Source organism: Sus scrofa, chromosome 13 (genome assembly GCF_000003025.6).
Source record: "Sus scrofa isolate TJ Tabasco breed Duroc chromosome 13, Sscrofa11.1, whole genome shotgun sequence".
Taxonomy (NCBI): domain Eukaryota; kingdom Metazoa; phylum Chordata; class Mammalia; order Artiodactyla; family Suidae; genus Sus; species Sus scrofa.
In genome coordinates this window covers 67,287,340-67,315,107 of record NC_010455.5, presented here as the reverse complement: position 1 = coordinate 67,315,107, position 27,768 = coordinate 67,287,340, and the positions used below count along the sequence as shown (strand labels likewise).

Below are 27,768 nucleotides of genomic sequence, written 5' to 3'. Positions count from 1 at the left end.
AGATTAAAGCCAAGATTGGGGCATTTGAGACCTGCCTGTCAGACTCCCAGTTCCTCTCTCCTTCATGCTCTGGAGACACTCCATCTGTGCTCCAGTCACCAGGATCTAGTCTTCATCAGGGAAAGAGTTCTCCAAGCACCTTCCTGCCAGGGGACCTTGCTCACACAGTACTCCCAGCTTTCCTTCGTCATCGGGTCCAGACCTGAGGTGGAGCCCCCTGCTGGAGGAGAGAGACCCTGCCTGGAGCATCTCTGCACTAGCAGTTCCTAGGCAGAGCGGATACCTCGGCATTAACGGATCGAGGTGGGGTCTCCTTGGGCGGCAGTGGGAGGGGAGAGTCACCCAGGGCGGGGAAAAGAGGCTTCCGTGAAGAACTGCTGCACTTCAGCCCCTGCTCCTGACTTCCTTGGCTCCTTCCAGAAAAATCGAGAGCAACTTCTAGAATTTGGCCCCTCTCACCTGAAAGGGCCGTTCTAACGCGCGAGTGCCACCAGAATCCACTGCATTACAGTAATGGCCAGCCCTTTTTCCAAAGGGTTCTCCGCGCAGCACAACGAGGAGGAGGTGGTCCGCAGCTGGACGGTGGTCTCCACGCTTCCCACACCCGTCCCCTGATAACGCTGAACTGGAGATCGCCCGCGTGTGGTTAAGTGCCTTGGGTCTGGCTAACTTGGTCTCAAATTCCTGGCTCTCTCCTAACTCGGCAGTGCTACTGGGCACAACTTTCTCTCTCTGAGCCTCTTTCTTTCTCTGTAAAATGGGATGGTAATACCCGGCTCATTGAGTTACAGGGAGAACCTAAAGAGATCATGGATGCCCAGTGCCTGGCACAGGCATCACACTCGACAGATGGGCTGGGACCACCAGGAGCATCAAACTCGGAGGCTGGGGCAGCTCTGGGGAAACTGGAGGCTCGCTCTCTCCGTGTCAGAGCCCGAGGTAGACACTAGGGCCACACACCCCAGCGAACCCGGGTGAAGCCACAGGTGTCTGCGCGTCAGGGCGGGGGACGGAGCTAGGTGCCAGAAGGGTGCCGCGGAGTCAGCCGGAGCCAGCTGCACTCGGGGACCCTACCCGCGTCGCCCACATCCCCAGGCTCCCGAGCGCGCCCACCCCACGTCCTCGGCTCCGGGGGCTCTGCGTGGATGTCCAGACCCAAGCCCGGCCGCGCACAGCCTCACCCCGCGGCCCCGCTCCAGCCCCTGCCTGCCCCTTGCTCGCTCCCTGCCGGCGCTCCACTCCGACTCACCGGCTCCGGGGAAAGTTTGGTGGCACCGCGGCCGCGGCCAGGCTGCTCGGTGCTCGGTGGCGGTTGGGGTACCAGGGGAGCGGACCGAGGAGGCGGGGCCCAGGAGGAGGAGCCCGCGGGGGGGGGGCAGCCTGGAGGGAGGGAGGCGGGGAGGGAGGCGGAGACCCGGGCCCCGGGTCCTCAGTGCCCCCGCCTCCTAGGCAGCCCCAGGGTTGGAGCTGCTTCCGCAGGGCTTCCTAGCTTTAGGCTCTGAGAGGTGGGGAGGCTCCCTGGGTCCGGAGGGAGAGGCGAAAGGAGATTCAGAACCTTGGCGAGAACTCCCCACACCACCTCGCTACACACACACACAAACACACACACACACACACACCCTAAGGGCAGACAGAAATAGATTAAGTCAAGATAAGGAAGCAGAGGCAGTGATGTGAGGATGTTTGCAAAGTGAACCATTGCTCTACTGACAAAGATGCATAGTGATACCCCACTTCCCCTGATCCCTTCTAGAGAGGCCAAACCAGAAAAAGACAGTCAAAGACAGGGAGAGAAAGACTAACACTGACAGACAGGGACCTTCCTGGAGAGTTTCCATGGGGCACTAGAGAGACCTCCCCCCCCCCCCCCCCCCGCCCCGCAAGGTCTAGAACTCCGCACCCTTCCGCTGTTTCCCCCTAGTCTGTACAGATGAGCTCACGTTTCAAAATTCAGCAAGTTCTAATTGGCATCCTGAAGGGTAAGGGAGGGGGGTGGCTCTTTTGCAGGAACCTCTGCCCCTGACGCTGGAAACCTGAGAATTCTTCCTGGCTGCCTTCACTTCCAGAGCTGGGGACAGAAGCAGTTTTCTGTCCCTGCTCAGTGCCAGGAGGTCTCCACTGGAACCTCTACACTGTTAGCTTATCTCAACACTTCAAAAGAGACACCCAGACTCAGAGGGAGAGGGGGATGTTTGAGAAGGAGGGAACTGGGGCAGGGTGGCTGGGTGCAGGTTTGGGGGTATCCAAGCCTCTTCTGAGTAGAGGCAATTCCACTCCATGGTGGTTAAATGCATAGTGAGAGGCCCAGCTTCATGAGCTGTGTATGGAACCTAAGTGATCTCCCACCATGAGGCCCACAGCTGTAAAACGAGGGTTAGTGACAACAGCGGCTGTTGTGCCATGCACTTTTCTAAATGCTGCAGGGGCATACTCATTTAATCCTCACAACATCCTGAATAAGTAGGAACTATTATTATCATTACTTTGCAGAGAAGAAAACTGGGACAGAGAGAGGCTAAGTAACTTACTCAAAGTCACACAGGAGAACCAGGAATCCAGCCTAATGCAGCCTTGGCTACAAGATCCAAAGGCATAATCCCTGTACTATAATCTTCACCTCAATGAGGCTTCTGGAAAGTTCGAGAAGGTCATTTACATAAAGGACTTAGCAAGTGCTCCATAAATAATAGCTCACAGACCACTAAACCTGACCACAAGTTGGGGATTTAAAGGGCTGACATTAAGGCCCACAAATAGAAGGCTTTGGATTCTGGATAACTAACAGAGCATGTTACTATCTCAGGTACCAGCTCTGACCTTTACAAATCAGAGAGGCAAGGGATTCCCCTTGCCTCTGACCAACCCCCTGTGCAATAGCATTACCCCCAAACCAGGACTCACCCTGAAGCCACGCAACCCCTCTCATTCCCTGGTGATTCTCTGGGAATCCATATTCTACACTTTGCCAGACTGATACACCCTTTGGAACTGAGTTAGCATTTGTGGTAGCAACCGTTATAAACTCTAGAGGAAATGCGTTTCTGCTCCCTACAGCTGTAGGGCTGATAGGAGTGAGAGGAAAAAAGATCTCGGAAATGGCTGGGTCCATATCCATTCCCCTCTCTCTCCTTTCTGCAATTCAGCAGAGCCATGATTATTTGGAATTCCTCTCCAAAGTTTCACTTCCTGGGCTAGTTTTAGGACTGCTAAGTCCAAAGTGATCAGCATTCTTAGAAACATCAGCATTTTAGAAATAGTATGTCAAACATAACTTGAAGCCCTTAGGGTATGTGTTGCTTTGTTGTGGCATTTGAAATGGATGTATCATGAGACAACCTGGGCCATATCCTTGATGTGTGCAGTGGGGAGAGATCTGCCAACTTACTAACAGTATACAAGCAGCAGAAGAAAAACTATATAACTATAGCCAGCCCTTAAGACACACACAGCGCCCTGCGCATCAGGCGCTGTTCTAAGAGTGTTACATAATCTAATTTAGCTACTCCTCATAGCAATCCCATGAGATAGGTGTATTCTTATTTTGCAGATAAGAAAACTGAGGCACAAAGAGATGAGGAGACTTGTTCAGGGTGTGCAGTCAGATCACTTCAAGATCAGACAGGTAGGGAGTTCCTGTCGTGGCGCAGTGGTTAACGAATCCGACTAGGAACCATGAGGTTGCGGGTTCGGTCCCTGCCCTTGCTCAGTGGGTTAACGATCCGGCGTTGCCGTGAGCTGTGGCGTAGGTTGCAGACGCGGCTTGGATCCCGCGTTGCTGTGGCTCTGGCGTAGGCCGGTGGCTACAGCTCCGATTCAACCCCTAGCCTGGGAACCTCCATATGCCGCGGGAGCGGCCCAAGAAATAGCAACAACAACAACAACAAAAGACAAAAGACAAAAAAAAAAAAAAGAAAGAAAAAGAAATAGCAACAACAACAACAATAATGCTGAGGGAGCGGCCCAAGAAATAGCAACAACAATAACAACAACAACAACAAAAAAAGACAAAAAAAAAAAAAAAAAAAAAGATCAGACAGGTAGGAAGCAACTGAATTAGGTCTGGATCCTGGATCATTCGGCCTCCACAAGCCTGTTCCTACTTCTGTGGTTTGTGGAAGGAAATTAAAAAGGGGGACCGGAGTTCCCATCGTGGTGCAGTGGTTGACGAATCTGACTAGGAAACATGAGGTTGAGGGTTCAGTCCCTGCCCTTGCTCAGTGGGTTGATGATCCGGCATTTCTGTGAGCTGTGGTGTAGGTTGCAGACGCCGCTCGGATCCAGCATTGCTGTGGCTCTGGTGTAGGCCGGTGGCTGCAGCTCCGATTCAACCCCTAGCCTGGGAACCTCCATATGCCGCAGAAGCGACCGAAGAAATAGCAAAAAGACAAAAAAAAAAAGGGGGGGGGCGACCACTTGAGCCCTTGAGGAGAGGCCAGAGGTACATATTTTGAAAGAAGCAGGTTAAAAATATCTACTCTGGGTATAACCCCGATGGAAAACAGTATGGAGGTACCTCAGAAAACTAAATATACAACTACCATACTATCCAGCATCCCACTCTGGACAAATATATCTGGACAAAACTTGGGCATATATCTGGACACACCTTTCATTCAAAAAGATACATGCACCCTTATGTTCATTTTAGCACTATTCGCAACAGCCAAGACATGGAAACAACCTCAATGTCCATCAACAGATGAATGGATTAAGAAGATGTGGTACATATACACAATGGAATTCTACTCAACCATAAAAAAAAAAAATGTCATTTGTAGCAACATGGATAGAACTAGAGGTTCTCATACTAAGTGAAATAAGTCAGGAAGAGAAAGACAAATACCATATGATATCACTTACATGTGGAATCGAAAATAGTACCTGTCTACATTAAAGAAACAAACTCATGGACATAGAAAACAGACTTGTGGTTGCCAAGGGGGAGAGGAAGGGAGTGGGATGGACTGGGAGTTTGGGGTTAGTAGATGCAAACTATTACATTTAGGACAGATAAGCAATGAGGTCCTGCTGTATAGCACAGAGGACTATATCCAATCACTTGTGATAGAACATGATAGAAGATAATGTGAGAAAACAAATATATATGTGTGTGTGTGTGTGTGTGTGTACAACTGGGTCACTTTGCTGTACATCAGAAATTGACAGAACATTGTAAATCAACTATACTAAAAAAATTAAAAATCTGCTCTGCTGCTTGCTAGTTCTTTGTTGACTTTCTTCTCTGAGCCTCAGTTTCCTCACCTGTAAGATGAGAATAATACAGTCTATGCCACGTCCGGGATTTTAGTGATGCTCTTTGGGTTGCAGGGTATTAAACTCAGTTATAACCAGCTTCGGCCAAAAGGGGTTTTAAACTGAAAACTGTAGGAGATAGTTCTGGATTCAGACACAGTCCCTGCCAGAAGCTCAAGGAAGTTGTCATGATGCTGTCTCCCTCTGTCCTTTTACTGTTTTCTTTTGAATCAGTTTTATTAGCAGCCTGGGTCTCTCACAGCAAGGCAGAAGTGGCCAGTTAAGCAACCTCAAGTTAAAGACATTCTTCAGTCTTCCAGGAAAAATCCTAGGCCTGATTTCCCTTGGCCTGGCTTGGTTAACCTGGCCAGCCCTGAAACCATCATGGTCACTCTGATGGGCCAAACCTGAGCCACACACCTACAACTGGAGTCAGGGGATAGGGTCTGCCCCTCCCAGCCACAAGGACTAGAAGTGAGTGAGAGATGTTTCTCTAAAAGAATATCAGGGTGCTATTAGCAGAATAACGGAGCATTGGTCCTCGACCAGCGCAGACACCTGCCTCCTCACGGAGCCATGGTTAGGATGGAACACGCTTGTGTGTGCAGAGTGTTTGGCTCTGGCCGGTGCTCAGTCCCTCACTTCTTCCCTCTCCTCTGGAAAACAGGATTTGCGTAGCACCAAACCCAGGCCAACAGTTCCTTGCTTCCATGGAGAAAATAAGGAGGCCCAGAGAGGGGAAGGGTCTTGCCCAAGGTGACACAACTCATCAGCCATAGAACCCAGATGATCAGTCATAATATCAGTATTTTTTGACCTGAAACAAATCCCAGTTAAAGTCTTGGCTGAGAACTTTTAGATCCCCCACTAATCAAGGGAGCATTTGCACAGGAGAGACTGGAAAATCACAAAGCACGTAAGACCCAGAGGAAACGATGCTACTACTCATTTGGGCTCCCAGCTGTGCTCCAAGCTGTGCATCAGGCTGAGGGCCATTGCAGCTTCCCCCAATCACATTATGAACCCTCTGGGGACTCTGCACTCTGGGTGCTGAGAGGTCCAAGCAGTCACTTTTCATATAGCTGCCCAAAGTAGGCAAGACGGCTCTTCCCTTGTTTAATTTCCCACTCAGTTTGTGAGAGCAGACGTGCATCCTTCAGGGACAAAGTGGACCGAGTAGCAAGCATGTGATGGAGAGTTGTCAAAATTTACCCTTTCAACTTGGCCCTTGACTCGGCTCTCAAGTTTCTGGCTGCTAGTCTGAGTTCTCCATTCTAAATTTAGTTAGACAGGCATGATGCAAAGCTATCTAAGGAAAGTGAGCAAGAATGGCACACGTCGAGCTGGAAATACAATACAGCTCCCATCATCCCCCCTCAAGTAGAGCACATGGCTTTGGCATACACACATTTGCACAGCCTTCCTGGAGGGTAATCTGAAGCCGGATGTTGAGAACTTTTAAAATATTCAGATTATTATTCCATACCCTAAGAATTTTTCCTGAGAAAATAATCATGGATATCAACAAGACATTCATAAAGATGTTCATGGCAGGATTGTGTATAAGAGTAAAAGATTGCAAATAATCCAAATGTCTAACCTTACTTTACTTGGTTAGGTAAACTATGGTACATCACTAGAACTATTATACTGATAATATTAGAGAATATAGGATTATGTGAAACATTCCTACAATATGGATGTTAAAAGAGCAAGTTGTAAGTGACTGTTTTGTGTCAACTCCTCTTGTGAAAAAATATACCTGTTTTTGTATTAAAAACTCGAAATGGTTGTATCAGAGAGAAAAATTTGGGGTGCTTTTGGTTTTCAGTTACCTATATTTTCTAACATTTCTTTAGTAAATTTGTACTACTTTGTTAATTAGGAAAAATGCTCAATAATTTTTATAAAAGGTTGTGTTTGATTACCTTTTTTTTTTTTTTTTTTTTTTAGGGCAGTACCTACTGCATATGGAAGTTCCAGGTTAGGGGTCAAATTGGAGCTACAGCTACTGGTCTACGCCACAGCCACAGCAATGTGGGATCCGAGCCATGTCTGCAACCTACACCACAGCTCACAGCAACACTGGATTCATGAAGATGCACACTGAGCAATGCCGGGGATCGAACCCACATCCTCATGGATACCAGTCAGATTCATTTCCACTGCTCCACAACAGGAAGTCCTGGTTTCCTTTTAAAAAAGCACTTTCATTTATTAAAAGATCACAATCAGAAGTGAGGTTAAATTGATATCTCTGGGAGCAATGGGAGCTAAAGGCTGGGAGCAGCAGCCACAATTATGGAACATTGCAAGACAGCTGTACTAGGAGGCTGGGCCCATTTGCTGTGTGTCCCTGGGCAAGTCCCTTAGCACCTCTGGGCCTCAGGTGCTACATCTACAAAATGAAGCATGTGGTTACATTATCTCTGCAGTTCTTCCCAGTGTGGAAATTCTAGTATGGATAAGTTCCAGTGAGCATTCATATGTTCCAGGGGACCCCAAAATGTGTTCAGCATAAATTATTTTTGTCTCCCCAGCCCTGTGAGATTGCAGAAAATTCTGCTTGGCCTCTCAGTGCCTTGGCATCTGTTTTCTGCTCAGTTCTTGGTCCCTCCATCCAGCTACATTAAAACTGGCAAATTCATGGAAAAGCACATAGTATGTCAGGCTCACTTCATGTGTTTCTCTTCACTCTGGGCTCTTGATCCTTCAAGTCCTGGCTTCCTGGATAGTTCTTTGGTACCTTCTAACACATTTTCATTTTCTTTTCAGTTTTATTGGGTTTTCTAGTTGTTTATTGAAAAGATTGATCTCTACAAGCTAGTTTGATCTAGCAAGAAGAAGTCCCTTCATATGCTAGTAAGTGAAATTGCTGATTATAGAATAGTATGCAGGTCATTTCTATTTGTATGCAAAACATGTAGATGTGTTTATGCAGAAGAAGTAAAGAACAAAAGCTATACATAGCACCTAGTTGGCTTGGTTTCCTCCTTTTTCCCCCTTTTTCAGCTGCACTCTGGGCATATGAAAGTTCCCGGGCCAGGGATCTAATCTGAACTGCATCCGTGATGGATGCAGCAGCTTCTGCAGCAATGCCAGATCCTTAACCCACTGCACTAGGCAGCCAGGGATCAGAGAGACAAGCCAGATCATTAACCCACGGCATCACCACAGGAACTCCCTAGGTTTTCATTTTGTACCATTTAACTATTTATACAATGGACACTGAGCATGTCCAAACTGGGATTGGCTTTTGAGGTGATGTATTCCCATTTTTTAAATGGAGAAATTGAGGACAAGAACATTTACATTCATTTCCCCAGGCCCCTACTCTGTGCCAGTCCTGTGCCAGAAGCTGCTGATTCCAGGATGAATCATATCTCATCCCCAACCTGCAGCTGCTCAGAGTCTCAAGGAGAAGAAAGGAAAATAAAGAGACAAGTATAACACTTTACATTTTTTTTTTTTTTTTTTTTTTTGTGGAAAGTACAATAGTGGTCCAATTTCAGTTCTTGAACACAGGTGAGCAAAAAAAGTAACTCTATTTTTGGTTACGCGAGCTCAGTCCCTGCTGTGATCTCCCATACTGGGTGGGAAGCTTACTCGCAGGTAAGTTGAGATCTTCCTGTTTCTAAGGGGCGCTGTCTCAGTTCCAGGGATCTAGCGGGGAGCATCTGGGGTGCATCATTATTTATCCATGACAACGCCTGCTGAGACATTGTCCTTTCTATCTGGGGAAGGGTCACCCATCTACACAGGCCACTGCTAAGTTGTCCCTTGTTTCTAAGTCTCATCCCCTCTCTCAGCTGCTTCTGGGGGCCTTCCAAGGCCATAGGAACCACTGCTCAGCTCCATGACCTCTGGGAAACAGGGGATTCTGCTAGACCTATGATGTTTTTCTGTCCAGCCCTGCAGCCATTTCCCACTAGAGAGTCTGCCTGGGAGAAGAGCACAAGTCCTTTCTGCATCCAACTTACCTGGGGACTCTTGGCATCTCCCTCCAAGCTCAGGGCTCTGCTCAGAGAAGGGGCAGGTTCAAGTGTCCCTTTCCTCAGGGGTTTTACACCATCCATCTCCCCCTTTGCTGCTGCCCCAGCTCTCTCCTCTCTTGTCTAGAAACGCCTGTCTAGTTTCAAGGAGGCAGAACCTTGCTCTTAAACCCCCAACACTTCCCCATACCAATCACGTCATCAAAGCACAAGAGCATTTTCCTATTGCCCTGAACCCTAGACTTTTCAAACTTAAAAGCCAAGAAAAGATTCTTGTTCCTTTTTTTCTACAGGGTTAGAAAAGGACGGTAGTCTTGCTGCAATGGCCTACTATTGTTTGTTGTAACACCACAGGCAGGGGGTGCCTGTAAGGCTTCCAGGTAATAGGAATTGGCAAGAATGAAAAACAACTCAATGAGCTCCCTCCATGCCAACCTATCAACCTCGAATGGAAGGAATTAAGAAGACTGACAACGGCAAGTGCTGGTCAGGATGGAGGCCCCTGGGACTCTCCTACATGGCTGGTGGGAATACAGAATGGTGTTGGCACTTTGGAACACTGCTTGGCAACTCTGATAAACACAGATCTCCCTTATAACCCACTCCTATATATAGCTCCAAGAGAAATGAAAACATATGTCCACAAAAGACTGTGCAGATATCATAACAGCTGTATTCAGAATAGCCCAAACTGGAAACAACCCAAATAGCCACTAGCAGGTGTTTAAATAAACAAATTTTGGTAAGTTCACACTATTGAAAACCATACAACCATAAAAGTAGATGAACTACTACTGTCCATAAGACATGAAAGTCAAAATCATTATCCTAAATAAACTAAACATAAAAGAGTAAATATTATATAATTCTACTTACATGAAGTTCAGTAACTGGCAGAACGAATCTATAGTTTTAGAGGTGCTTGCCTCTGGGGGAGAGGGAGGGCAACTGTTATTGACCCAGGAGGAGCAGTGGAAGTAGGTTATGGAAAGCTTTTAAACTTTGATCTTTGGGATGGGAACAGAGATATACAGATAGGGAAAATTTTTAATATGTGGGCATTTTACCATACGTAAACTATACTTCAATTAAAAAAATTATTTGAGTATAGTTATGCCAATTTCTGCTATATGCCAAAGTGACCACATTCCCTTTCTTATATTATCTTCCATCACGGTCTATCCCAAGAGACTGGATATAGTTTCCTGTGCTGTACAGTAAGACCTCATTGCTTATCCATTCTAAATGCAATAGTTTTCATCTACCAACCCCAAACTCACCATCCATCCCATTCCTTCCCCTCCCCCCTCTTGGTAAATAAATCCAAGTCTGTCCTCTGTGAGTCTGTTTCTGTTACGCCTCAGTTTTAAGAAATCAAATTTTCCTTAAAAAACACAGAGGCTAACATTTCAAAAATAATATACTACCCCTGGTGCCATGAAGAGGTAAACACACAGCACTCTGTGGGAGCCAAGGGGAGGCAGTAACCATAACAAAAGAGGTATCTGTATGTCTGAAAATATTGTTTGGGCTCCTAGATCCAGCCATGCCTGAGGACTAAGCTAGAGTTTTCATTTTTGTGAGCCAAGAGATTCTCTTCCTGGAGTGGTCTTTTTTTTTTTTTAATGGAGGTTCCTAGGCTAGGGGTCAAATGGAGCCCCAGCTGCCGACCTAAGCCACAGCCACAGCAACATGTATATGAGCCGCATCTGTGACCTCCACCACAGCTCACGGCAATGTTGGATCCCTGAGCGAGGCCAAGGATTGAACTCATAATCTCGTGGATGCTAGTTGGATTTGTTTCCGCTGCGCCACAATGGGAACTCCTGGAGAGATCTTTTGAGTTGGCTTTTTGTCACTTCTAACTGAAAGCACTGTAATGAATATAGGCTCCACTATAAAGGTTTTGTATCGGTAGAAAGCATCTATTTGGGATGACGTAAATTTCTGGAAATGGATAGTGGGGATGGTTGCACAAAAATTGCGAATATTCTTAATGCCACTGAATTGTACACTTAAAAATGGATAAAATGGTAAATTTAATGTTATGTGTATTCTACCACAATAAAAATGTGAGGACACAGCCAGAAGGCGTCTGCTTACAAGTCAGGAAGAAAGCTCTCATCAGAACTCAAACATGCTGGCCACCCTGATCTCAGATTCCAGCCTCCAGAACTGAGAGAAGGTAAGTTTACGTTCAAACCATCCAGTCTGTGGTACTTTATGGCAGCACAAGCAGACTAAGATACACGGACATGTACATTTCACAGATGGGAACAGTGAAGGCCAGATAAGTGTCTCAAAGAGTCACACAGGCTTTAAGTGGCAGAGCCCAGGATAAAACCCAGCAATTGAATGTTTTCACAACTACAAAGTGTTGATGGGAGTGGGTTCCCTCTAAGAGAGGTTCCAGGAAGAGGTGAGCAGGGAGCAGGATTTTGAAATGGGGAGGCAGCTTAGTGGAGAGGGTGGGGCATGGTAGGGTTGGGTATGGGTTGGGGGTGCAAAGTAAGATCCCAGGAGGCTCCAGGGGTGCGTGAAGTCAAAAAGGGAGCATAGCTTCAGTGGAAAGAGGGAGCAAGTCTGGGTGTGTAGACGAGGCTTGGTTAGGGAATTTGTGTCGGCAGGCTTGCAACTGGAGGGCTGTGCAAAGTGAGAGATCTTGAAGCTGGAGTCAAAGTCAGCCATGTGCCTAAAGGGGAAAAGGGGCTGCTTTTGCTTCTTGGGTGGCTTTAGTATATTCACAATTTTGCACAACCATGACTGTTATCCATTTCTAGAACATTTCCGTCACCCCCCAAAAGAACTCCATATCTCCCAAATCCCCTCTTCATTCCTACTTTCTGTCTCTATAGATTTCCCTATTCTGCATCTTCATATAAATGCAATCAACTTCACGACCTTGTCTGATATGAGTACCTTCTTTCACTTAGCATAACATTTTCAAGGTTTGTCTATGTTGCAGCCTTTATAGGTACTTTCATTCTTTTTATGGATGTATAATATTCCATTGTGTGGATATTCCACATTTTGTGTATTCATTCATCTGTTGATGGACACATGAGTTGTTACCTCTTTTTGGCTGTTATGAAAAATGCTACTATGAATATTCTTGTACAAGGTTTTTTTGCATGTGACCCTATGTTTTTTAATCTTTTGTGTATATATTTGGGAATGGAATTGCTGGATCATATGGTGATTCTATGCTTAGCTTTTTGAGGAATTACCAAACTGCTTTCCATGGCAGCTCCATCATTCTACTTTTCCATCAGCAGTATTTGAACATTCCAAAGTCTCTACAACCTTGCCAACTTGTCAGTTTTTTTCTTCCTTTTATATATCCGTCCTAGTGGGTGTGAAGTGATATTTCATTGTGGTTTTGATTTGCATTTCCCTAATGACCAATGATATTGAGCATCTTCTCATGTGCTTATTGGACAGGTGTACATCCTCTTTGGAGAAATGTCCATTCAGATCTTTTGTACACTTTTTTTAGTTGGATTATTTGCTTTTAATATTGATTTTAAGAATTTTTAATATATTCTAGATACTGGATCCCTATCAGATATCTGATTTGCAAATGTTTTCTCCCATTCTCTAGACGTTGCCTTTTTCTGATTCCTACCAGGGTTCCTTTGGGACTGGTGGGGACATTAACCCTGGTGCCACAGACCCAGTCACTCTCCTGCCATGAAAACAGAAACAATCTCTCCTAAGTCTCACCAAGAGGACATGGTAGCACCTCTGTACCTTTAGAGCGTGTCTGACACGTGCCTAGCAGTAGGGTCTTAAATCTGGAGATAAGACAGCCCAATTTCACCCGCTTCTCCATCTCCTATGACAATACCACCAGTCAATCATCCAGGCTCTCCAAACCCTACACCGGGTGGCCTTGACTCCGCCCCCTCGCACCGCCAGCCAATCAGCCACCGCGGCCGACACCTCTCCTTCCTCCTTCTCCCCCCCACCCAGTCTAGATCGCGGTTACCTGAAGGGGCTCCAGCTTCACAGTCGGGGGGCAGACCTCACGGCTTGCTCCTTCCAATCCATTCCCGTCCATCCGCGCAGGAGCAGAGTGACTTGTCTTAAGTAAAAATCCGTCCTGGGGCTCCCTGGCTGACAACTTCTCCTTGACTATCGTCAGGAGAAAAGCCGCACAGGAAGCGACCTTTGGCTGGGATTGTTCTCCCCACCCACTTCTTGAAGTGACTCAGCCAGATTGAGTCCTTTCCCAATTTCCCAGCTCACCCCGCCTCCACGCTGGGCAGGAATCATCCCCTCTGATTTGGGGACAGTAAAGAGAGGGCCGGTGGAGACGTTCAAAAGAGAGCACAGGGTGGGCAGCATCGGGTCAGGGAGGAGCTGGGGGTCTGTGTGGGGAAGGGGAAAGGTGTGGGTCCCAGAAGGGAACCTTTCTCATCCTGTGCAGTGAGGCACTTGGACACCTAGCCCACCTGGGAGTCACCCCAGTCACCTGAGAGGCTCCTGGGATGTGGGAACCTGAGTCAACCCCAAGCCTGGGGAGACAAATTCCCCTGCCCGCTTAGATTCCTCCAGCCAAGGGCTGGAAGAGCCACCTCTTCATGCCTTCACCTCTGTAAACCTCCAGCTAGACCCTGTGTTAACTTTGGTAACAGATGGGGAAACCAAGGCCCAAAGAGAGGAATATAGTTTCCAACCTTGACTGTGTCTTAGGGTCACCAGGGGAATTTGATAGAAATAAGTCTCCCTAAATCTTACTGCCAGCTGGGTAGATGCCCGTCCACTGTATTTTTCAACAGTTGCTTCTGCTGGGAAGTGGGGGCGGGGGGGCAGCTGACTGCTCAGAGGAGGATAGACAAGATAGTGTGGGAGCTCCAGAGGCCCATCTCCTGGTGGGGTGTGGCTCCCTTCCCAGAATCCTGAGGTGTGCCTCTGGAGAGGGGTCACTAGGTCTGGGCTGTGGTGGCCAGACCGCCTTGCTTTCCTGGCCTGGAAGCCAGAGGCTGTCTTCCCTCCTGCCAAGTTGCTGGAAATTTCTTGCCTCTGTGCTGTGGACTTGGCTCTTAAGGATGTTCTGGGGAGACAAACTTCCCAGCAGGCAGCCAGCTCCTCTGAGGAGCTTTCTCCTCAGACACTTGGGAAGAGCAGTTTGGGGGGCATGAGGAAAAAGTTGGAGAGGGACAGAACGGAAGCCAAATTCAAAAGGCGTCTGTCACAGGTAGGGACCAGGTGGGGACAGAGATGAGGGGTGGTGGTCAGCTATCCCCTCCACGTCTGCCCCAAGGCTCCTGGTACTCTCCTGGCTCCCTGCCCGCCCTTCCCACCAAAAGGCAGAATCTGAGTGTGATTGCCTGGTTAATACTGATCTAAACATGACCATGTTCCTTCCTTTCTTTTCTTCTTTCTTTTCCTTCTTCCTCCATGGTCTGCTTTCTAATTTTGCCCCTCTATTGAGCTTTTAATCTGAGTTGCATTTCCTCAGGTCTCTATTTTGTCATTCATTATCTCTGTTTGCCACATTCGATTGGCAAAGCCACAACTCTGGCTGTGTCCCACTCTCAGCCAACCCTGCCCCCACCCCTATGCAGCTGGCAAGGCTGGAGAAGAGCTGGTAACCACCCTGGCTGGGCTTGCTTTACATCTCGACCTTGAATGTTAAGAGAGCCCTCAGTGCTACCTGGTAAATCCGCTCTACCTCCACCTTCTTTCACTCTCCAGCTCTGCTCCAGGCTACCTCCCCCGCTCCCCAAACACTCAATGCCTCCTCCCCAGTCCTCACTCTTGGCTTCCCGTTCACTGAGAAAATCAAAGCAGTTAGAACTCCAGGCACCAACCCTCCCACCAGCATCTTCCTCCACTACTCAGCCTTCCTACCTGTTGCCACAGGTGAGCTGACCACACTCTTACCTATCTATGTGGTACACTGGACCCCACCCACTTACTCTGCTCAAGGATGTCTCTCTGGCAACCCTCCCTCTGGATCATTCTCATCAGCATACAAACAGACCATTATTTCTCCTGTCTTTTTTTTTTTTTTTTTTTGACTTCACCTGTAGCATGTGGCAGTTCCCTGGCCAAGGATTGAACCCTCAGCACAGCAGGGACCCAAGCCACAGCAGTGACAATGTCTGATCCTCAACCCACTGAGCCATCAGCAAACTCCATTTCTCCCATCTTTAAAACAATAACAATAAAACAACCTTTGCCCTCTCATCACCCCTTTATTCTATTTGGGTTAGTTATTACTGTGTAACAATCCACCCCAAACTTGGTGGCTTTCAAACAACAACCAGTTTATTATCTCTTCAGCTGAATGGGTTGATGGAGCTCTGCTGAGTGCTCCTTCTGCTTCATGTGAAATTGGTTGGGACTGTAGGCTTCTGGAGGTTCCACTGAGCCGGGATGTTACAAGGTCCAGTGGTGGGTACTGGTTTGTTGTCTGGCGCTCGATTTGGTGTGTTGAGCCCAGGGCCCCCATTCCCTCCTCCATGTGGTCTCTATGTGACTTGCACTTCCTAGAGCATGGTGGTCTGGTTCCAAAAGTGCAAGAGCTGCCAGGTCTTTGGAAGGCTTAGGCCTAGAACTAGCACCATGTGGCTTCGCAGCATTCATTGGTTAAACCATTCATGGAGAGAGCTAGGTCCAAGGGGAGGGGCTACACCTGGCCATGAATACCAGGAGACAAGGTCATTGAGAGCCATCAGCCAACCAACCACCACACTCCCCTTTGCAGAAGAGCTGTCCATCCTCAGTCTTTCCAATCCCTCCTCCCCATTTTCTTCACTCCATTCCAATCAGGTGTTCACTCCTGCTGCTTCACAGATGCCCCCTTTGTCAAGGTTGCCAATGGCCTCCTCATGGCCAGTTCTTAGGCCTAGTCTCCCGTGTGGCTTGGTACCATCGACTACTCCCCTCCACTTGATTTCTGGACCCCATGTTCTTCTAGTAGTCCCCCTACGTCACTGGTCTCTCCTTCTCATTCTCCTCCACCAGTTCTCTTCTCTCCAAGCCTCTTCATGTTGGGATGAGCTGGGTTCAGCCCTGGATCCTCTGCTCTCCTCCATCCATGTCACTCCCTTGGTAATCTCACCCATCTCATCCCCTTAAATACCATTTATGTGTGACTCCACGTGTGTATCTCCAACCTGGACCTCTCCTGAATCCCAACTAACATTGGACGCCTACTTGACATCTCCACCAGATAGCCAGTATACCCACAAACCCTCACGCCCAAAACCACACTCCTGCTTGACCCCCCACCAAAACCTTGACCTGACTCCAGCTTTTCATTTTTAGGTTGAGGGCAACTCCTTTCTTGCAGTAACTCGGGCCAAAACCCCAGCATCAAGCCTGATTCCTGTCTTTCTCTCACACCTGTATCCAAACTGCCATGAAATCCTGCTGGTTCTACCTTCATAACATAGCCAACTCCAACCACCTCTACTCTCTTCAGCTGCCATGACCCTGGTTTGAGCCCCCTCTCCTCTTAGCTGGATGACTTCTCATTGCTCTATTTCCACCCTAACCCCCTCTGGCCTGGTGATTTATAACAGCGTGGCCAGAGGGATCCTTTAAAAGTCTGAGCCAGATCACATCCCTCCCCTGCTCAATGCCCTCCCAGGGCTCCCATGTCACTCAGCAAAAAACAAGAGTCCTCACCATCACCTACAAGGCCCTGTGTGACCTGGCTACCCTGTGACCTCTGACCTTCTCTACTCTCCCCTTCACTTCCTCTGTCCCAGTTGCCTGGCATCTGATACTGTCCCTCAAACTCAGCAGGCACACTGCCACCCAGACACTTCCCCAACCTGGAATGTTCTCCCCTTAGGTCTCTGCAGGGCTCCCTCCTTCACTTCCTTCAAGTTTTTGCTCAGAGGTCACCTCCTCCATGAGGCCTTCCCTGATCTCCCCATTTAGAACTGTATCCCACCCTCGCCTCTTGGGCTTTTCTAAGTCTCCCTTTTCCTGCCCTTTTCTCTTACCAATAGCTCTTAGCCTTCTAACAAACTCTGTAATGTACTCATTTATTATGTTTATTGTCTGTCTCATGCTGCTCATTTGTAAGGTTCACAAGGGAAAACCTTTGCCTCTTGTTCACTGGATGTTTTCTAATGCCTACCGCATAATAGCCAGGTCCAGAGAGGGTGCTCAAACTTTATGCTGTAATTTTACTCTATCTCAAGTTCTGTTAAGTATGTCAGATCCTTTTAAATATGTCAAATTCTTTGTGACACAAGGCAAGGTGAAGATATGTTTATTCTTGCATTCATGCATGTATGCATCCATCCATCCACTCATCCAATTGACTGCCCATCCATTCACTTATATCCCTTTATCTGCTTATCACCAGCCATTCATGTCTGTCTCTCTGTGCATCTGTTCATTCATTCTGTCTGACATATATCCAAACAGGCCTTCAACAAACATTTTTGAAGCATTACATTTTGGCCAAGCCCTGTGCTGGGCTCTACAATCAAATCCATAACAATAAGATTCTAACCCCTTAGGTGGCTGTTAATATGTTAACAAATCAGGGCCAGGGCCACAAGTCTTAAAGAATGGCACGGTAAGCACAGACAGCCTTGAATTGCGGGGGTGGAGGTGGGTGTGGGAGGGAGAGGAAGCTGCTCTCCTCCTCTGTCTCTGCTCCAGCCCACCTCTGCCCAGTACCAGACACAGACCTGGGTCATCTGCTTTTCTACTTCCTCCTGAAACTGAGCTTCAGTTTCCTCAGCTGCAAAACGAAGTAGTAGTGCTCATTTGACTGAATAAACGAAAGCATGTGTGAAATTTCTCCCATCAGTGGATCCTAGCCCTGGCTGCACATTCTAATCCTCGGTCAGTGGACACCCAGGCTCCATCTATGAACAGTGAAACCCTAACCTCTTGGAGTAGGGCCTGGGCATCAGCATTTTAACTGTTCAGTGATGGGGTCTGGGCATTGCTGTTTTTAGGAAGCTTCCAAGGGATTTTGATGTGCAGCCAGGCTTGTGTATCACTGGAGCTAGAGCTGTTTAATCAATGCCCTTTATCTATTTAATTGATCTTGAATATTGCAGCTGGAGAAAAGTGGATTTAATTAGAGGAGGCGAGGCATTTGTGAAAATGCTGATGACAATGCCTGGACACCTTCAAGGGCTTCCCAAGTTGTATTGTTGCTTGTTATTTTTCTCTTAGCTGTTTTAGATTTAGGTTATGTCACAGGAGAAACTCATGTTCATAAGGCTAATTTTTGGAGGAACCAGTTAAAGGAAGTAAGAGCTGGAGAGAAACTCGCAAAGGTGGAGCCCATAGGGAAGAAGAGAATGTGAGAGAGAGACAGAAACAGATAGGCAGACATACACACAGAGACACAGGGACACACAGAGACAGAGGAGAGAGGAAGACGAAGACATTTTCTTGAGCTAATTGGGCAAGAGTAAGTGAAGAAATGGAAAATAAAATCTGTGAAAGCACCAGAGAACTGGCCAGAGGTCATCTTTCCTAGCTGCTGACTATGAGGGATGGGAGAGCAGGCAGGGCAGGGTCCCACCTCCCTCCCAAGGGAAGGGGTGTGTCTTTCTGGGAACCAGAACATTGGACCCTGGTTCCCACCTCATGGTCTTACTATGATGGAATGCCAGTTCAGTTCCTCCAAGAAGCCAACCCCAGATAACAGGCATGCAAGGAATTTACTGGGGGAGCTCCTAGTGAGGAATAAAGCCTAAAGAAAGCAAGAAGTAGACAGGACAGCCTCTAGTTACAGTGCTGGTTGGACATGTGTGCAAAGAGAAGAGAGGAAGAGGCTTGGGTGGAAGGAGGCTCAGACTGTGGTGTGGCATTGAGAAGACCCCACAGGGCCATTAGAGGAGCCGCCACTGGGAAGGGAAGGCCCAGCTCCAGCTCTGGTATCCCCACCATGCACAGTCATTGTCTGGGAACAGCTGGTGCAAGAGCTGGAGGCTGTCAGCCAAACACACTCCTCCCTGGGAGGGAATCTTAAAGGGGCAAGTCCACGGCCACCACAGACACACAGACACACAGACACACAGACACACATACACACACACACAATATTCATTAATCCCACCTCTATTTGTTGAGCTCACATGAAACATAGAGCACAGTGCATAAGACAGGCATGCCCCTGCCCTCAGGAACTTTTAAACCACAGCTGGGACACAGACATTACATGATGTATCAGTCACAATTAAGAGATGTTATGACAGGCGGGGGTCAACATATAATTTATGTTTGAAATATGCACCCCTTTGAAAGTGAAAGCGAGTGCTACTAATAACTATCCCTGGACAACTGGCGTAAACTGAGACAATCCTGGAGCAACTGGGATATACAGTGATTCTGAAATAAACATGATCTAGTCCAGGAAATCAGAGAAAACTTCCTTGAGGAAGAAGGGACACTGAAGCTGAGATTTGAAGGGTAAGTCAAAGTCAACTAGGTGCTCAGGACCCATTATATGTTATCAGATCCTGTTGATCCCTTCTAAATGGCTGTCACATGTGTCGATTGACCATTTGATGGCAGATATCTCACTGTCTCAGGGACGCCCATACAGGGGATGTCTCTGCTGGCTGAAAGAGCCCTGCCTGGGACTCCGCTAATGGCCCTGAAATGGAAATGCAGGCACTGATAGAAAGACTGCCAATGGCTTTCCCTCTGCCTTTGATGATGCCATTCTGGGCAGAGAATAAGGAAACCTGGTAACATGGGTTATAATCCACTTTCACCTTTTTCAGTACATCAAGGGACCTGCTTTTCCTTAATCTTTTTTATTGTTGTAAACACACATAACATAAAATTTACCACCCTAGTCATTTTTAAGTGTACAGTTCAAAGACACTAAGTGCATTCACACTGTCGTGCAGCCATCACCACCATCCATCTCCAGAACATTTTCATCTTCCCAAACTGAAACTCTGTATCCATTAAACACTAAGTCCCCATTATACCCTCTCCCAGCCCCCAGCAACCACCATTCTACTTTCTGACTCCATGAATTTAGCTACCCTAGGGACCTCACGTAAAAGGAATCATATGGTATTTTTCCTGTTGCGACTGGCTTATTTCACTGAGCATAAAGTCTTCAGGGTTCATCTATGTTGCAGCATGTGTCAGAATTCATTCCTTTTTTTTTTTTTTTTCCATTTTTGGCCACCCTGAAGCATATGGAGTTCCCAGGCCAGGATCCGATCCAAGCTGCAGTCTTGACCTAAGCCACAGCTGCAGCAATGCTGGATCCGTAAACCCCTTTGTCAGGCTGGGGATGGAACCCTCAACCAGGGTTTCCAAAGTGCTGTCGATTCTGTTGCACCATGGTGGGAGCTCCAAAATTTCATTCCTTTAAAAGGCTGAATAATATGCTATTGCATGAATTTACCACATTTTATTTATTAATTCACCTGTCAGGGACTATGTGGATTGTTTCCACCTTTTGGTTATTGCGAACAACGCCACTGTGGAATGGTGTATGAATATCTCTTCGAACTCCTACTTTCAATTCATTTGGATATATACCCAGAAATGGAATTGTGGGATCATATGGTAATTCTGTGTTTATGTTTTTGAAGAATCACTTTTGCTGTTTTCCACAGGTCTTCACCATTTCACATTCCCACCAATAATGCACAAGGGTTCCAATTTCTCCACATCCTTGACAGCACTTGTTATTTTCTCCTCTAACCTTTTTTTTTTTTTTTTTTGGTCTTTCTGTCTTTTTAGGGCCATACCCACAGCATATGGAGGTTCCCAGGCTAGAGGTTGAATTGGAGTTATTGCTGCTGGTCTAACTCCAGAGCCACAGCAATGCAGGATCCAAGCTGTGTCTGTGACCTACTCCACAGCTCACAGCAACGCTGGATCCTTAACCCACTGAGTGAGGCCAGGGATCGAACCTGCATCCTCACAGATGCCAGTCAGTTCCTTAACCACTGAGCCATGATGGGAACTCCTTTTTTTATTTTGTCCTCTAATCTTTTATAGGAACTTAACTTTGTTTAAATTTTGAGATACTTGGCAATTTACATGCAATTGTAAGAAATACTGTGGGGAGCCCCACATACTTTTCACCCACCTCTCTGCACGGGTGATATCTTTCACAGCTTTCACAATATCACACTGTCAGGATATCAGCACTGACACAATCCTCTGACCTTATTCAGCTGTCACCAGTTTTACATGTACGTGTGCATGTGTAGAATCAGTTTTTTTTTGCAAATTTATCCCATGCATAGATTCATGTGACCAATGCCACAATCAAGATACAGAACAGTTCCATCACGAGGATCCACAACAGGGATTTTAAAAATCTTTTGGGAGTTTCCGTCATGCACAATGGTTAATGAATCCAACTAGGAACCATGAGGTTGCAGGTTCAATCCCTGGCCTTGCTCAGTGGGTTAAGCATCTGGCGTTGCCATGAGCTGTGGTGTAGGTCGCAGACGAGGCTCGGATCCTGCGTTGCTGTGGCTCTGGCGTAGGCCAGTGGCTACAGCTCTGATTTGACCCCTAGCCTGGAAACCTCCATATGTCACAGGGGTGGCTCTAGAAAAGGCAAAAAGACAAAAAAAAAATTGGAAAAATTGAAGCTACACTAAAGTAGAAAGCACAGTGGAATAAACAAGCACTCATGTACCATGGCCCAACTCTAACAACTCTCAACTTATGACCAATTTCATTTCCTCTATAGCCTCCATGCTCCCATGCTATTATGCAGTAAATTTCAGCCACTTTATCATTTCACTGTGAGCAAGTATTTCAGAATGAAATCTAAGAGACAAAGACATCACTTTTAAGCAGAATCATAACACTGTCATTATGCTCAATGCCCTGCCCACCACCAATACTAATCCCCAAAGAGGCTTCACAGTGAATTTGCAGATGTCATAGGTTGTCCTACCTCAAGCTGCCTCTTGGAAGGGGGACAGGTGAGCCATAAGTAAGTTGCTAAAAGTAACAGACAAGAGTAACAAGTTCTTTTTCTCCCCCTACCCCAACTATTCCAACAGAAAACTCCATCCCATCACCTCCAACATAGAATCAGAATCCAACTTCTGTTACCACCTCTGCTCCCATCACACTCCCATTCCAGTAACCACATCTCTCACCTGGGTGCCTGTCCTACCTCTTCCCTACTCTCTCTGATTCACCCTCTGCCTTACTCGGCCTGATCTCTCCACTGAGCCCAAGGGATGCTGGCAAAACCTAAGCCAGAGCACACCCTCCTCAGCTCTGCACCCTCCAGGGCTGTTCATCACATCCGAGAGCCGAGACAACATGCTGCTGCCCGGAACCTCTGTAATCCTGGGATTTCATGTACTTCCTCTCTCTGTTGCCACGCTGACCTGCCAGTCACTCTCCACAGCAGGGCTTTTGCCCACACTCTGTCCTCTGCCTGGAATCCTCTTCTCCAGTTGGCCTCTTGACCTTGCCTCCTTCAGGTCTCTGATCACATGTCAGAGTGCATCTTCTATTTGTACACCTGGATCCAGTCAACACCTAGGTCTACCTTGCCCTGTCCCAGGTGCCGACCATAGGGACGAAACCCACAGGCTCCTTTGCCCTCTGGCTTCACTCGCTTTGGCCGCTGGGGGGCACCGTGAGAAGGTTGATGAACAGGAAGAGAGGAGTGAGGATGGGGATTAATTCCCCAGGCTCCCTTGCCAGGTGACTGTTGCAGGCCGTGTGCACACAGCCTTCCCCCTCTTTGTCCTCAGTCCTGTCTCTTCTTCTTGCAGCTGCAGGGGACAGTAGCCCCCCTCCCCTCTCCCTGTAGTTTTCCTTCATCCTGCTGAATGACAAGCTCAGGCAGTCTTCTCAGGGAGCTTGTGCCTGGCCATCCTCGCCCCCATGTCCACACCCTCTCTGCATTCTCTGCTTTGCATTCCTCAGCACGTTTCAGCATCTCACATGCTGCATATTGCACCTATGCCTATCCACCTCCTGTAAATGGGACAGCTGTGTCCTGTTGCACAGTCTGTGCACTGCATGGTTCCGGAGGTCACTGTGTGCACAGACTACACTGTGATAGGGCAACGTCACCTCCTGGAGGTGCACAACAGGTGGTCCTGCTCCCCATTGGAGTATAAGTTCTGCCTTCCCCCCACCACCCCCACAACTGCCTCTCAAGTGCTTAAAACTGTGCTTGGCACATGGTAGTTATCACAAAATTGTCTTTAATGACTGTTACTTTTATTTCCCATGAGATGTGGGAAATAAAAGGGTGCTGTCAGGAGGTTTCATGAGTTTTCAGAGGGTTTCCCTTGATATTTATCCCCCTCACTGTAAGGCCCTGTTTTCTTTCCCTAGTGTATGCCTACTGACTATGTGCTCTTCCACCCCTCCCAGTTCTCCTGAGAATTAGTCTTGGCCAAAGGGGAGCACCATTGCCTTCCACACCTGAGATGGCCTGTGGTCAATGGCTGACACAGGTATAAAATCCTGTCCCCTTACCTCAAGGGGGACCAACTCATCAGTGCTGCCCTGCAGGGCTAGGCAGGTGCCAGCCTCCTCCAGAAACCACATACTCATTCAGGGCAACTGCTCCCCCACCCCCTGCCCCACAGGCATAAGCTTCCTCACTTGGGCACCCCTTCCTGGGAACCTGCACTGAGGCACTTGGGCCCTGAATGCCTGGCATACAGTCCTCTGTACAGCAGGTGCCTGGTAAATATTTTGAGTGAATGAATAGAGCAGTGTGGGTTGGGTTTCCAGCTCTATAACTTTTGCAAGTCATTCCTGCTCCTGAGCCTATTTCCCAAAATGTCTGGTGGGGATAATCCCCTTCCCTGGGGTGACCCATACAACTGTGAGGGACCAACACCAGTTAAGAGCATTTAGATGCACCAGGCAGAGTGCAAGGAACGGTTACATCTCCAATTTTTTCTGAGAACTTTGAGAGGCAGGTGCAGCAGCCTCGGTCACCCTGGCCGGCTCTGCTCTTTCCTCCTCTCTGAATGTTAAATCTCGTCTGGCTGGCTCACTTGTTAGCTCCTGGTGGGGTGGCTTTCTGTCTCATGGCCTCTTTCCCCCAGGGGACAGGGCTCAGAGGTACTCTGTGGATGCTTTTTGCCTGATGGAAAGTGCTTTGGGAAACAAAAGGGACTTGGGAAAAGACAGCAATTAGAATGAACCATTAGGTATTAATGCCACCTGCCATCAGAGCACTGGCCAGACTGGCTTCCCTTGAGTCTACTGGGCTGGGGTTAATTAGTTTTTGGATTTCTTAGCTGTGGGGTGTCTCTTTAATCATCTGCCACCTGGCCCCAGCTCAGCCCTGAGGAGAGAGGCCTCTGGAAGCATGAGCTGATGGGAGGCCCTTCTTGCAGAGGGAGAGCCCTCAGAGCTGAAACCACACTTCTCTGCCCACCTGCTCAGCCCTGAGGAGGAGGAGGAGGAGACCTCCAGAGGTGGGACCGACCCTCTGCACACAGCAGAGGTGGAATGAGACCTCAGAACTCCTGGTGGTGGTTTGGGGCTTTGTCCAGTTCTGAAGCTCTCCATCCATTCACTAAACACTCACCCAGCACCTCCATGCTGGGACGCTGGGACCTTATGGCTGACTAAAAAGAGTAGTGTCTCCCCTCCCAGGCTTACACTGTCATAGAAAATCCCACGGATGAAGAGGCTGCAAGCAAATACAGTGATAATGGCAAACAGTGAGAAGGCCATGAAGGAGGTGATGTGCAGTCAACGAAACCACTGTGAACCACCCTATACAGAGACATCGGGGAGAACCTCTCCGAGGGGCGGACTTAATTCCCCTAAGAGTTTTCCTTAGCGAATGGCAGCAGATAAACATGACATAACAGAATGAAAAAAATCATAATTTTGCCACCCCTAAGAGATGACTGGATCCAGGCCTCGGGCATCAGTGGTTGCAAACATTACAAATCGGAAGGCCAGCAGACAGGAAGTGCCTTATAATAGTAGAACCTACCAGGGCCCTTAAATTGCCAGAAAATTTAATGGAAATCTGATCAAACTCCTAACCCAGCGCCAGCCAAAATAACACATACGAAGGTGAGTCAACATGTCACATATGTAATTTAAAATTTTCTAGAAAGCACACTGAAAAAAGTAAAAAGAAACAGGTATAAATTAATGTTAATAATATATCCTATTTAACCCAATAGATCCAAAATATTATCATTTCCATATAAAATATTGGTGGAATATATATTCAATATATAACCAATATAAAATAGTGAAATAGTTTCCATTCTTTTTTCATACCTAGTCTTTGAAACCTGGTGTGCACTTTACAAATACAGCACATCTTGGTTTGGATGGGTCACATTTCAAGTGCTCAGTAGTCACATGTGGCTGGCAGTGGCTGTCCCAGACAGCACAGCTCCAGATCAACTGCCAGTTGCCAGGAAACTCAGAGGACAAGGGGACACGTGAAACAACAGCAAGCCAATGCAATCAGCAAAATCCAGAAACTTTGGATTTCTAGAAAGCTACAGGAAAAGCAACCCAGCTTTTTTTTTTTTTTAATTCTTTACATTGTAAAGGGGAAAATAATGAAAAGAGAATCCATAAATTAACAGCCTTCAGAAATATCCATACCAACCAATCAAATGTGTAACCAACCCCAAACAATCCATAAAACACCTTATAGTGTTTATGAAATAACGTATATCTGAACACTGAATGTTTGATGCTAATAAAAGGTTATTTGTTCTAGCTGTGATAATAATATTGCGGTTACTGATTTCTTTGAGAAAGTCATTATCTTTTAGAGAGAATACTGAAATATTGATGAAGGCATACTGAAATAATATGAAGTCTGAAATTTGCTTCAGAGTAATATGGGAGGAAAGAGAAGAAGGGGGTAAAATGAAACAAGATTGATAATGGGTGATGCTAGGTAATAGATGCCTTTGTTTTATTATACTGTCCTGCTACTTTGGTATATATTTGACACTTTCCATAGTAAAAAAGAAATTAAGGAAACTGTGATGATATTGGAAAGGAATAGGGATAGTAGAGCCACAAAATGAAGAGGGTCTATGAGGGCAGGGATATGTGCTTATTCATCAGTGTTTCCTAGCATCTCACACAGATATGACACATGGTAGGAACTTAAGCACTTTTTTTTTCTTTTCTGCAGTTAATTTTTTTTTTTTAGCCACACCCACGGCATGCGGCCTGGGCACTAGCCTGGGCCAGGGATGAAACCATGCCACAGCAGCAACTTGAGCCTCTGCAGTGACAACACTGGATCCTAAACCACTGTGCCACAGGGGAACTCCCTGTAGTTAATTTTGCTCTTAGGGCCCTTCAGGTTTATCCCACCAGGGATGTACAGTCAAATTACTCTGTTTTTTAAGAAATAATTCTTCTCTATGTGGTTATATCACCAACTTATTTTTGAGTGTTTATTTCTTTCATTTTACGTTTACTTAATGATTTTTTAACTTCAATTTTGTTTCATAATCATGTAAAATATTTGGATGCTTCCTGAGTCAAATCTACAAAACGAGGCACAAAGGAGCCCAACTTCAATCTCTGAGAGTTTCCTTTTGAGGATCTGCCTCTACTCTTAGGCTGCAGCTAGTGTGAGTGAAGCCAAAGGTTTCTAGCTAAAGGGTTGACTCATGGCCCATCAACTGGCCCACTAGTCATACTTCGTTGGAATGTCTCACAGAGGGACAAAGAGATGAAAGTGGTTAGATTTTGTTCTTCAGGGGGTGGGGTACTGACCAGACTGCCCTTGCTCTGGTCTCACTCCCCAGGTCCCGGCATCTAGTCCTCTGACTCAGCTTTGGATCCTGCATGGGTCCCAGGCAGGTTTTCCAGCCTTCACCAAGTTCTCAGCTCCTTATGTGAATCCACCCAACTCCCTCTGCCTTACATTAGCCTGAGTCCATTTCTGTTGCTTGCACCTTAAGAAACCAAGCTGAAAAGCACAGACCTTCGGCAACAAACTGTGTAATTATTTACTTAACCCAAATTCTGATAAGACAAACTCACATACTATAATAGCCCAGAACCATCTCAGGGGCAAAGTGAGCTTGAAGAAGGCCTTGAGTCAAGCAAAGCTGGAGAAGTGGGTGTGGCAGCCAGGTCATCTGTGTTGGAGGCTTGGCCAGGGTGCAGTGTATGTTCCTGCCAGTCCCAGGTTGGTTTCAGTGATGGTTTCCAGAGCCTATACTGAGGACGGTGTTCCCTGAACACTTCACGCCCACCTCTCAACAACTTACATATCCCTGTCTATGACATCGCCAGAGAGGTCTTATAGGCTAATCTGAGGATAGGCCTCAGAGGTTCAGGTCTTTTTTGCTGTCTTGAGTCTTCCTGACTCTACTCCTGGGCAGGCTGATGGAAATGCCTGGAAGGGACAGGTTGGCTGGAGAACAATATGGAGCAGTGGGAACTGGGGAGCACTTGAGGAGTTCTGCTTCTAGGTTCTAGTGATTGTCACCACGTGAGATGGAAGCTCAGGACCACCAGATTTTTCATGAGAACCTAAAAATGTGAAATTTTATGTAAAATGTTATTTAAAAAAACAACAACAACCCTCTGAAGGCCAGACAAA

General features: G+C 47.0%; 2 protein-coding genes across 8 annotated transcripts in view; both read right to left on the bottom strand.

Moving 5' to 3' along the window:
* Positions 1-13,352, bottom strand: part of ATG7 (autophagy related 7) — a 397,386-nt gene extending 384,034 nt beyond the window's left edge. The window contains exon 1 of one of the 2 annotated variants that reach the window (XM_021068378.1): positions 13,234-13,352. The gene's annotated coding sequence lies outside the window, so the exon portion shown is untranslated. Of the gene's footprint in view, positions 1-1,249; positions 1,323-13,233 lie in introns of those variants that run through there. The other variant, XM_021068379.1, reaches the window with a different exon arrangement.
* Positions 1-27,768, bottom strand: part of HRH1 (histamine receptor H1) — a 201,914-nt gene that overhangs the window by 96,067 nt on the left and 78,079 nt on the right. The window contains exon 1 of one of the 6 annotated variants that reach the window (XM_021071106.1): positions 13,234-13,431. The exons of 1 other annotated variant lie outside the window; for it this stretch is intronic. The gene's annotated coding sequence lies outside the window, so the exon portion shown is untranslated. Of the gene's footprint in view, positions 1-1,249; positions 1,386-13,233; positions 13,432-27,768 lie in introns of those variants that run through there. 4 more of the 6 variants (XM_005669791.3, XM_021071107.1, XM_021071108.1 and 1 more) reach the window with 4 other exon arrangements.